Here is a 9925-nt window from a genome sequence, read left to right on the forward strand (position 1 = left end):
TACTAAATAAATGTTACCATGATTTATCATGTTATTTATCATATTTTTTTAATTATTAAGTGTCTGCCACGGCTTTAATGGAAGGTAGTGTTGTGTTTGAAGATTACAATAGTAAATATAAATAATTGATTATGAGTTTTTTTTTTCATAAATGAGCTATCTCTGTCCCTGTTTCTACCGCTTCGACGCACGCGTATTTGTGTTGTCAATGTTTATTTAACTTCTTTATGTTCTCAAATTGAATTAACTAGTCCGGGGATACGAAACTTCTTCACTATTGTAATCCATTAAAGCCATGGCAAATACTTTTAGAACACCTTATATAATAATGCAATATGTTCACCCTTTAAAAAACTTCACTCTTTAAAAAAGATCCTGTAAAATCAGACGTTCTATGCGTACACGCCTTTATAGTCACTGAAGATTTGTAATAACAGTACAAGTTCATATTTACATAATTATTTATCAATAATCTATTACATTTTACATCAATAAACAAAATCTTTGTAATCAAATATTGGACCTAAATAAAAAGGTCGCCTTTAAGCGATTATGCGAGTAAAGTCACGAGGAATAACTAGTCATTAATATAATTCTAGGACTGTAGTAGCTCTGATTTACCTTAGTTGCGCACGCGACGGTCTTAATCGCCTGATCATGACTGTTCGATGCGTCAGAGCTTAGTATACAGGAGATTATAATCAAAATAAAATGTAATGCATCAACTGAGAGGTGATCTCGAGAAAGTTGTTTGAGATATATACTTTAGAAATGACAGAACCATCGCAGTAACCTGTATTTTTGTTTATTTTATATTTTTATTTATTTATAATCACCTATAAACTATTATTACATGGTTGACCCCAATGCAACAGCTAAGAACTTAAACTAAACTTATTACAATAATTACACCTAGGTATATTAATTATATTATCTTTGGGTATGCAGATGACAGCACAGTTGTTGAAAGGTATGTGTCCGATGCGCGGACTAGCGGAACACAGATCCAGTCTCTAAGAGAATCCATGGTCGAACGGTTGAACTCGTCCTTGAAGGCGGTCTCCGATTGGGGTGACGCCAACTTGGTCAAGTTCAACGCTACCAAAACCCAGGCGTGTCTATTCTCTGCCAAACGGAGTCAATTTCCGCTGGCTCCTACTTTCCGAAATGTATCCGTTCCAATATCGGATCATCTAGAGCTTCTTGGCGTAACTCTATCGCCAACGCTAAACTTCGGCTCTTATATAGAGTCGAAGGCGCATCTGGCTGGTAGGAAGTTGGGTATCCTCTCGAAGGTGAGACGGTACTTCACACCGAAACAACTGCTGAGCCTGTACCAAGCGCAGGTTCGGTCATGTATGGAGTACTGTTCTCACCTTTGGGACGGCTCGGCTAAATGCCAGCTAGATGCGCTCGAACACATTGAAAGGCGTGCCAAGAAGCTCATCAACGATGATGCGCTTGTGGAGGCCCGGCTTCAAAGCCTTGAACACAGGCGCAAGGTCGCAAGCCTTTCCGTTTTTTACCGGATACATTTCGGAGAGTGTGCGGGGGAATTGCACAACTTGATTCCCCCTAGTCCTTTTCATCATCGAACCACAAGACAATCGGCGAGGCGTCACCGCTTCATGGTAGATATCCCACCAACTCGCACGAAGCGCTTCGCTTCAAGCTTCCTTGTGCGAACTGCTAGGGAGTGGAACTCCTTGCCGGAGTCTGTGTTTCCTGATGGGTATAACCTGGGTGTCTTCAAGGCCCGAGTGAATAGGTTGCTTATGGGCAGACGTGCTCCACCGTAGGCCGCATCATCACTTACCATCAGGTGAGATAGCGGTCAAACGTCGACCCATTAAATGTAAAAAAAAAAAAAAAAAAAATTAAAAAAAAAACATTATTTACAAACATTAGGTACTCAAATAATGTTAAAATTGTATATTATTTCTCTTTTAACATATTATAATATGCTTGTAAACATATGTATGTCCCGTCGTACCCTGGCTACCCTTAAGGGCAGTAGTTTACAAATACAATGTAACCCCTTTTTAACCGACTTCAAAGTGTGTATGTATGAATGTTTGTGCACGTTGACCTCGCGTTTGACTTAACCGATTTTGATGCAGTTTTCAGCATAGAATTTCTGAGCTAGGACATTATTTGCATAGTACATATTTCAGACTTAGGAGAATATTATAGATATTATCTGACTTAAAAAAACAGCGGACGTAAAGAAAATTTACTTCAATTGAAAAAAAATTGAGGGACTAAAAACAAACCTGAAAATGTCATAATTTCAAATAGTTAAAGAATACATTCTTTAACTCCTATCGCTACATCGTCTTTTTCTCTTCACATCTCTTATTAATAAATAACTATCAATACAGACTGTATTACTAATTCTTCCCCTATGATAAAACGTATAGTTCCTAGCCTAGTTCACAGATGGCGTTGTGCGTCTCACACTAGAGATCGTTATCATAACTTTATTGCGTGCGAATTAAACATTTCTTTGCATAAACATGGTGTAATTATACACAGGTGTTGTTTATTGTATGTATTCTATCTTATAATAATATACATAGCCGTGGTGAGACGGCGAATAGAATGGGTGGTTACAGATTGTACGGTTGGTGCTGTTCTTGGTGACTGGGCAACCAGCTGCCGTGTAACGTGTAGCGTGTTCGCAACAACCCGATCGTAGCAACTCTTTGTAAGGGTCATAAATTGTTGTTTCGGGTCTGGGTGTCATATGTATGTAAACTTGTATGTTTGTAAACGCACACAGCACAAAAAGAAAAAAAAGTAGTACAGAGAAGTAGTAGTAGTAGTACAGAGGGCTTAGTACGAGCTTATTTAACGTTTAACGAGATCAAAAACAGACCGCGTTCAGTGGTTTGATTGGCTGGCTTCAATGAACCAACCAATCAGTAACGCATTCGGCGTTCTCGTTTCGATTACTTTAAGCGTAATGCAAACTCATTCTAAGGGTACTGATTAAAATTATGTACCAAACTATTTACTCCTCACAGATAATATTTATTGACGAAGATCCAATACTAATGGTTTAATAAAACCCCCTGTTGTAGGTGACAGTAAAAACAAACCAGTCTTTAGACAAATGTGTATATTTTATATCTTAACACAACTTAATATTGGGCACTTCTTCTAAATAAGAAAACAGACAATTCAAATAATTTAAAGAAGTTATGGCCACTAATTAAGTTTATAGAGTAATTAGTGCAGTATTAACTTGTACGTCTCACAATTAATTAATTCTTAGAACTTTTAATTAAATATTCCCTGAATGTTACACTTTAAGACCACCTTGTAGTTGTTGTCCATTCTTAAACAACTCGATGACACAAAGCACCAATTTGTACCACTTTTCTCTGATCGATGAACATTTCCATGTCACAGTGGCTAACTAAGGTGCCAAGGTGCCAAGCCAAGCACTAATTTCGTCTGCCAGTTAGACATTTTCGCGGCCTAATGACGTCATAATTTCAGTGTCGCCATTTTTCTGGACAATCAGTATGTCATTAGGGAGGCGTGGCCATGTCTTCCACACCTGACAATTAAACATGTCACAACTTTTTTTATGAAACACGGTAAACGAGCAGACGTATCACCTGATGGTAAGCAATCGCCGCCGCACATGGACACTTGAAACACCAGAGGCGTTACAAGTGCGTTGCCGGCTTTTTGGGGGTTAGGAATTTAAGGGTTGTTGTGCGGGAATCGAGGACTAGGAAGATTGGGAATTGGGGTAATTGGGCCTCCGGTAACCTCACTCACACAACGAAACACAACGCAAGCGTTGTTTCACGTCGGTTTTCTGCGAGGCCGTGGTATCACTCCGGTCGAGCCGGCCCATTCGTGCGGAAGCATGGCTCTTCCACACTTGTTTGAATTTCTGCGAACTGATGATATAGACGTTACCCTACCTATCCCCTATTATTTCTAGGAAAATGAGCAGTTTTTTTCTAATTATCAACTAAGCAAGTTTAGATACGAAATAGGGAAATAGATGGAGGTAATTGAGACGGAGTTGTGCACGCATGCGACCGTTGGAACTACTTATGGAGTGTATAGGGCTGAATATTGAACAAGTTATTCGCAGCAATTATTGATATAAACTAACAATCCGAATACATTGTTGGTAAAGTTATTGTAAGCACAACTGCCACGTGGGCCAAGTTAAGGTTCTTCACCTTGGATCTTCCAATCTTTGGGTTTTTAGTTTTCTCACTCAAGATGGAAATTGGAAACGTCCAGTGTTAGGACCACTACCATAACCCAATAAGTGGGTTTCATTTTCTCTATGACAATTAGTGCACAGATTTAAGTTTTGGCTGCCCTTTCTTCCTTCTGGGATCCTATTTTTTTTTTGGGATAGGTCAGTGAACGTGCTTACTTACCCATCGCTTGATGCCCTGATGGTGAGGATTAGGAAGTTGTGGATTGGGTAAAGGGGGAAGGATTGGACTTCCATCAAATATTATTGCTATTACCAGAAACCGATTTTTACTTTAAATAGAACATTCATATCAGTGGCACACTAACGCCATCTGTGTATAAACCTTGGAACTTATTTATACATTAGACTCGAAATAATTAGCAAGCAAAGAAAACGATTGCACGCATCACAACGCGCTGCGCTATGAGCACAGCGCAACGTGTCGCGGGTTCTATTCCCGCACGGACGGACAGACGAACGCACGTACCTAGCTGTCGTAATTATAATAATCAATCATTTCAACATTATTTAGTTGGGAAGTGGAAACTACGATAAATTTTTCTTCTCCTCTAATAATCTATTCTGATTTATTTTGGTTGCGGGATCCAAGACAGTAATTCATATCTATGAGACATGCGACTTCAGTGTTCCGGTTTTTTCATGGTTGTATTTACTGTAGATCCTGGCTTATAGGAGTAGCAGAAGTTATGGCAGGCAGTGGTGGGCTTGGCTCAAAGAAAATTATAAATCGCTTTGAATATTTTAGATTAAGATCGATTATGTTAATTTAGCCCAGCATATACCTATATCTTCAGTCGCAGTCAATCGTATGATTGGTTCACTACAAATTGCAGCGTGAAAAATAAATAGACAAACAATCTCACTTATACACTTTTTAAGTAAGGATTTCTATTCAAATGATATTTCAGTTCCCTTAGGACAAGGCAACAATGCATGTAATTACTAAACACAAGTAAATAGCGTGATAACTCATAGTAAATCAACTCCAGACATAGAAACGCTAAGTCCTCGATCATTCACAAATGAAATTAATCTTTATGTCCGATCATGTCTGTGATAGAACTACGGAACAATTAATAGGTATTTGTCACACGTTCTTAAGGACTGTTATTGCTTGGAAATATTTGCTGTAGTTGATTAATTGGTTTGGTTTGTGCTTAGTGATAAACATTGCGCTTATTTTTACTTGAGAGGTAAGCAGATATGTATTTTGTAACTCCCACATTCTAGTAATGAAGAATGTTAGTATCATGTAAATTACGATTTGTGTGAGTGAGGTTAGCTTAGGCCCAATTATCCTCTTCCCAATTTTCCCAATCTTCGATTTCCCAACAACCCTTAAATTCCTAACCCCCACAAGGTCGGCAACGCACTTGTAACGCCTCTGATGTTTCAAGCGTCCATGGACGGCCGCGATAGCTTACCATCAGGCGATCCGTCTGCTCGTTTACCGGCTTATACCATAAAAAAAACGGAACAAATTGTCAACGTGGATAATTTATCTATACTCATACCATCAAACATTCACATCATATTTACAAGATCGTAAACAACAATAATGGATTCGTCACACACTTAACTTTTGTTGTCATCTCATAAATTATGCTACTAACATTAATTAAGTTAATAACTACTTACCTAATTACAACTACCAGTACAAAACAAAAAAAAAAGTTAAACCATAATAAAATGCAAACTCCGGTCCTCGGAACCAGAAAAAAAGAAAACATCATCGTGCTGTCAAAGATGTCATAAACGACTTATCTTTTTTATCTATGTGCTTAAGAAAAATTAAAGAATAACGATGTTTCTAATAAATTGTTTTCACTAAACTTCTACACATATACATAATCTCACTCCTCTCTCCCATGGGGGTAGGCGTAGGATTCTTACACACCTCTTTCGCTTCATCAACAGTCATTAGTATTTTCATGCATGCTCGTCGGTTAATGGTACTTTTCATTTGGCCCTTCTTTAATATATCGCCAATCTAGTCGCTATATTACTGTCTAGGGCGTCCTCTACCGACGACCCTATTCATAAACTGAACTTTTAATACCCCTTTTTACCACCTCATCAGCCTATAAGTGGCCACTGCTGATCAATGGCCTCTTCTCACACAGAGAAGGTTTGAGCATTAATCACCACGCGTGCTCAATGGAGGTTGGCGATTTCAAACTTATAATTAGAAATTATAAGCCTAGGTTTCCTCACGATGTTTTCCTTCACCGTTTGTCAGTGGTGTCTATATAATCTTAGAAAGTACATATAACTCGAAAAACGTCACATTGGTGATCCACAAATTGTTCCGGGTCTGGGTGTCATGTGTATGTAAAGTTGTATGTTTGTAAACGCACCCACGACACAGGAGAAAACACTAATGTGGGGTAATTTGTGAAAATAAATGAGAAGGAATCCTAAGCATGCATCGTAATGTGATTAATTAATATCATGTCATAAAATTATACGCGACTTATCTGGAAATGTCATCGGCTGAAGATGTTCACTGTGACCGGATTATTAACATTTAACTTACATATCAATTCAATTAAAACACACTATGAAATGGAATTATAATTTCATACGTTACATAAAGTCACGTGTTTTAATCCTCGTAGGGGTAGGCAGAGGTGCACGATTAATATATTAAAAACACCCACTTTTAACATCCCATGTGCCTGTGTATGTATGTGTACACAAGGCTCGGATACCGGTTAAATTTTCAAACCGTTATTATGTACTTGTACGCAAAACCTTTACATTGGGTTTCGTTCGCGAAACCGGTTTTTTTAAACCGGTATTTGGAACAGTATTTTCATAAAGGTTTTTTCGGATTAAACGGTTTAGAGCAATAAAAACCGGTTAATACGACGCACATCAAAGAGCGCTGTTCAGATTATATTCAATAATAATATTTCAACGCGTGTACCGACATGCCCCTCGTCGAATAAACCGGTTAATTTAGGTTAAATAAAGTTCTTTAAATGTTCACGTTCTTAAGAAAAGTTCGGAGGAAAACCGATATAAACCGGTATTAACCGGTATTTTTTAAACCGGTTCCGAGCCTTGTGTGTACATAATGGAAGCACCTACTTCCAGACTCCGTGCGTGCTAATTACTATGATATTTCGAAAATTACAAAGTGCGTGAAAAGTAAGATTACACATGATATACAGTTTGGAGATCACTCATATTACTTAAATGAAACTACAAGTAGTACTCGTCCACGGAAGCATAATACAACTAAATATTTCAATGAAAACCGAAAGTAAAAAAAAAAAATTCAATCAAAATAAATAATCAGATATGAAATTCTGTGTGAACAGCACCATGTACCTTCGCCACCGAAGAGCTAATGTTGTAGGTTGTCTAGGAATGTTACGGACATACAACGCGGCTGTTGCAATGCCGTATTTGTAAAGAGTGTTCAAATTAGTTCAATTGGTTGAATTGAACTACTGGGCTTATTTCGCTTATTTTTCGTATATCGTCAGTCAAAATGATAAAAAATATGTGGTTTAAATTAAGCCATATATGTATTCTCCACACGGTATAGGTACATACTTTTGCATTTTACTATTAGTTCATTTAGGATTCACATCAAAAAAAACAATATTCGCATTTTTACTTCCTTTCTTTAACAATTAAATTCCAACCATATCTATAAGGAATTAAAGTTGATTATTGTATGATAGACATAGTAATTCTCGTGTGAGGCGGTCGTATGACAATTTATGTGTGCCAGTACCATAAAACAGGCGTAGGGCACGCACAAGTCACATCAAGTTATACAAAACCAGTTTATCATGGTCTCGCTTTGTATGAACTTTCCACACATTTGACGGTCAGTTTATATTGGTTATCATAGGTTGATATGTAGCCAAGTGGCACCTTAAGCTCTGTAGTTTATGGTTTAATAAATGTCTTTATTTATTTATGCTAGTCTATGACACTTGCCTCTGTCTATTGCTTCAAAATCTTGGAGTAGATATTTTAGATAGTAGCATCTACTGAAAAACTATCCTACTAAGCAAGCGGTCTTAGGTTTGATTCCCTAGTCAGTCATAATGTTTTAAGTTTTCTCAAGTTTTCGAAAATTTCTCAATATTAACATGAAATTTTAGGTGTGGGAGTGTTATGCTTCGGCACGAATGGGCCGTTTCGACCTCAGTGACAACACGGCCTCACAGAAAACCGACGTGAAACAACGCTTGCATTGTATTTCGTTGTGTGAGTTAGGTTACATGAAGCCCAACCCCAGAAAATCGATCAGAAAACCGTACAAAATATACAGGTCATTTGAATACCACCTTTTTTTAAGTCGATTAAAATACTTCTTTACAAAGAAAAGGACTTACAACAGTATAAATAGTAGGTAAGTAAACCGTAATATTGTAAATCAACGTTAGATATGAGGGCACGACCCTATATCGGCAGTTAACACCTCAACCAATGGAATGTTGCCCCGATAAACTATTTCCTACAAGACGGTGTTGAAACTTAATGGTTATTACCATACACAAGCAACTGTAGTTATTGTACAATAACGCCATCTGTTGTCACATCTGTCATATTACTTACATAATAACTAGAGTGCTGGTACTACTGATGAGTCAGTCGATAACCGACCGGCGCATGGAGCGGTCGTGTGCACACCAACCAATCACTTAATACGCACCGCAACGCAACCTCACGCCTTTTTTCCCCGAAGGGGTAGGCAGAAGTGCACATTATGGCACTTAATGCCTATATACTCGTACAATGTACACCCACTTTTTCACCATTTGTGTTATGAGTCCCATGTAATAGGGGTAAGTTTATTACTTTAGGGAACAGAGAGTAAAGTTCCCTAAGAAAAGGAGGATCCTCCGACCAGGCGAGGTGATCATGCCTGGCGGGCTTTCTGCCCAACTGTTGTTCGTTGGGATTTTCTATCCGTGTTAATTCGCATGCAAACTTCATATGTGCGATGCAGGATATTTGTGACGTCATCCGTTGATTTGCTCGTCGATAGTCTATGTGCGACTTCTGTCATCTGTCACTTGTCAATGTGTCGCCACATCACTCCCCCCCAAGACCGGAGGTCGATCCTGTTGAGACGGCTGTCGATGCTTGAGATGAGCGGTGCCAGAGCCAGTGAAGAATGTCCCTAGTTCCAGTGAGTCGGAACTGTGCCGCTAAATGCCCAGTGAGTCGGGTGAGCGGTGCAGGGTGATACTCCAGTGAGTCGGAGTAGTGAAGCTCGCAGTGTCCCACGGTGAGTCGGGGAATTGATGCTGCGAGGGTAGGTGCGTAGTGGCTGGCGTCTGCGTTGACGGGAGGAAGACGTCCTCAGACCGTGTGCAGAGTGCTGTGCCTAGACGCTGATGAGGCCGTAGGGAAGAACCAGGCTGCATATCTTCGATGTAGCGTATGGTGGTCCCTGATGAGGCCGAGGATGCTGGTTGGCTGCGACTTGATTACCGCTCGGCGGAGAAGTGATGGGTGAGGGAGGTGGCGATAAGGATGACGGTGCTGATCTGCTCCGTGAAGGTTGCTTTCAATCACGTCGGGGGTCACCACTTTAGGGAACAGAGAGTAAAGTTCCCTAAGAAAAGGAGGATCCTCCGACCAGGCGAGGTGATCGTGCCTGGCGGGCTGTCTGCCCAACTGTTGTTCGTTGGGATTTTC

This window comes from Spodoptera frugiperda, chromosome 26 (genome assembly GCF_023101765.2).
Source record: "Spodoptera frugiperda isolate SF20-4 chromosome 26, AGI-APGP_CSIRO_Sfru_2.0, whole genome shotgun sequence".
In the NCBI taxonomy this organism is placed as follows: Eukaryota; Metazoa; Arthropoda; class Insecta; order Lepidoptera; family Noctuidae; genus Spodoptera; species Spodoptera frugiperda.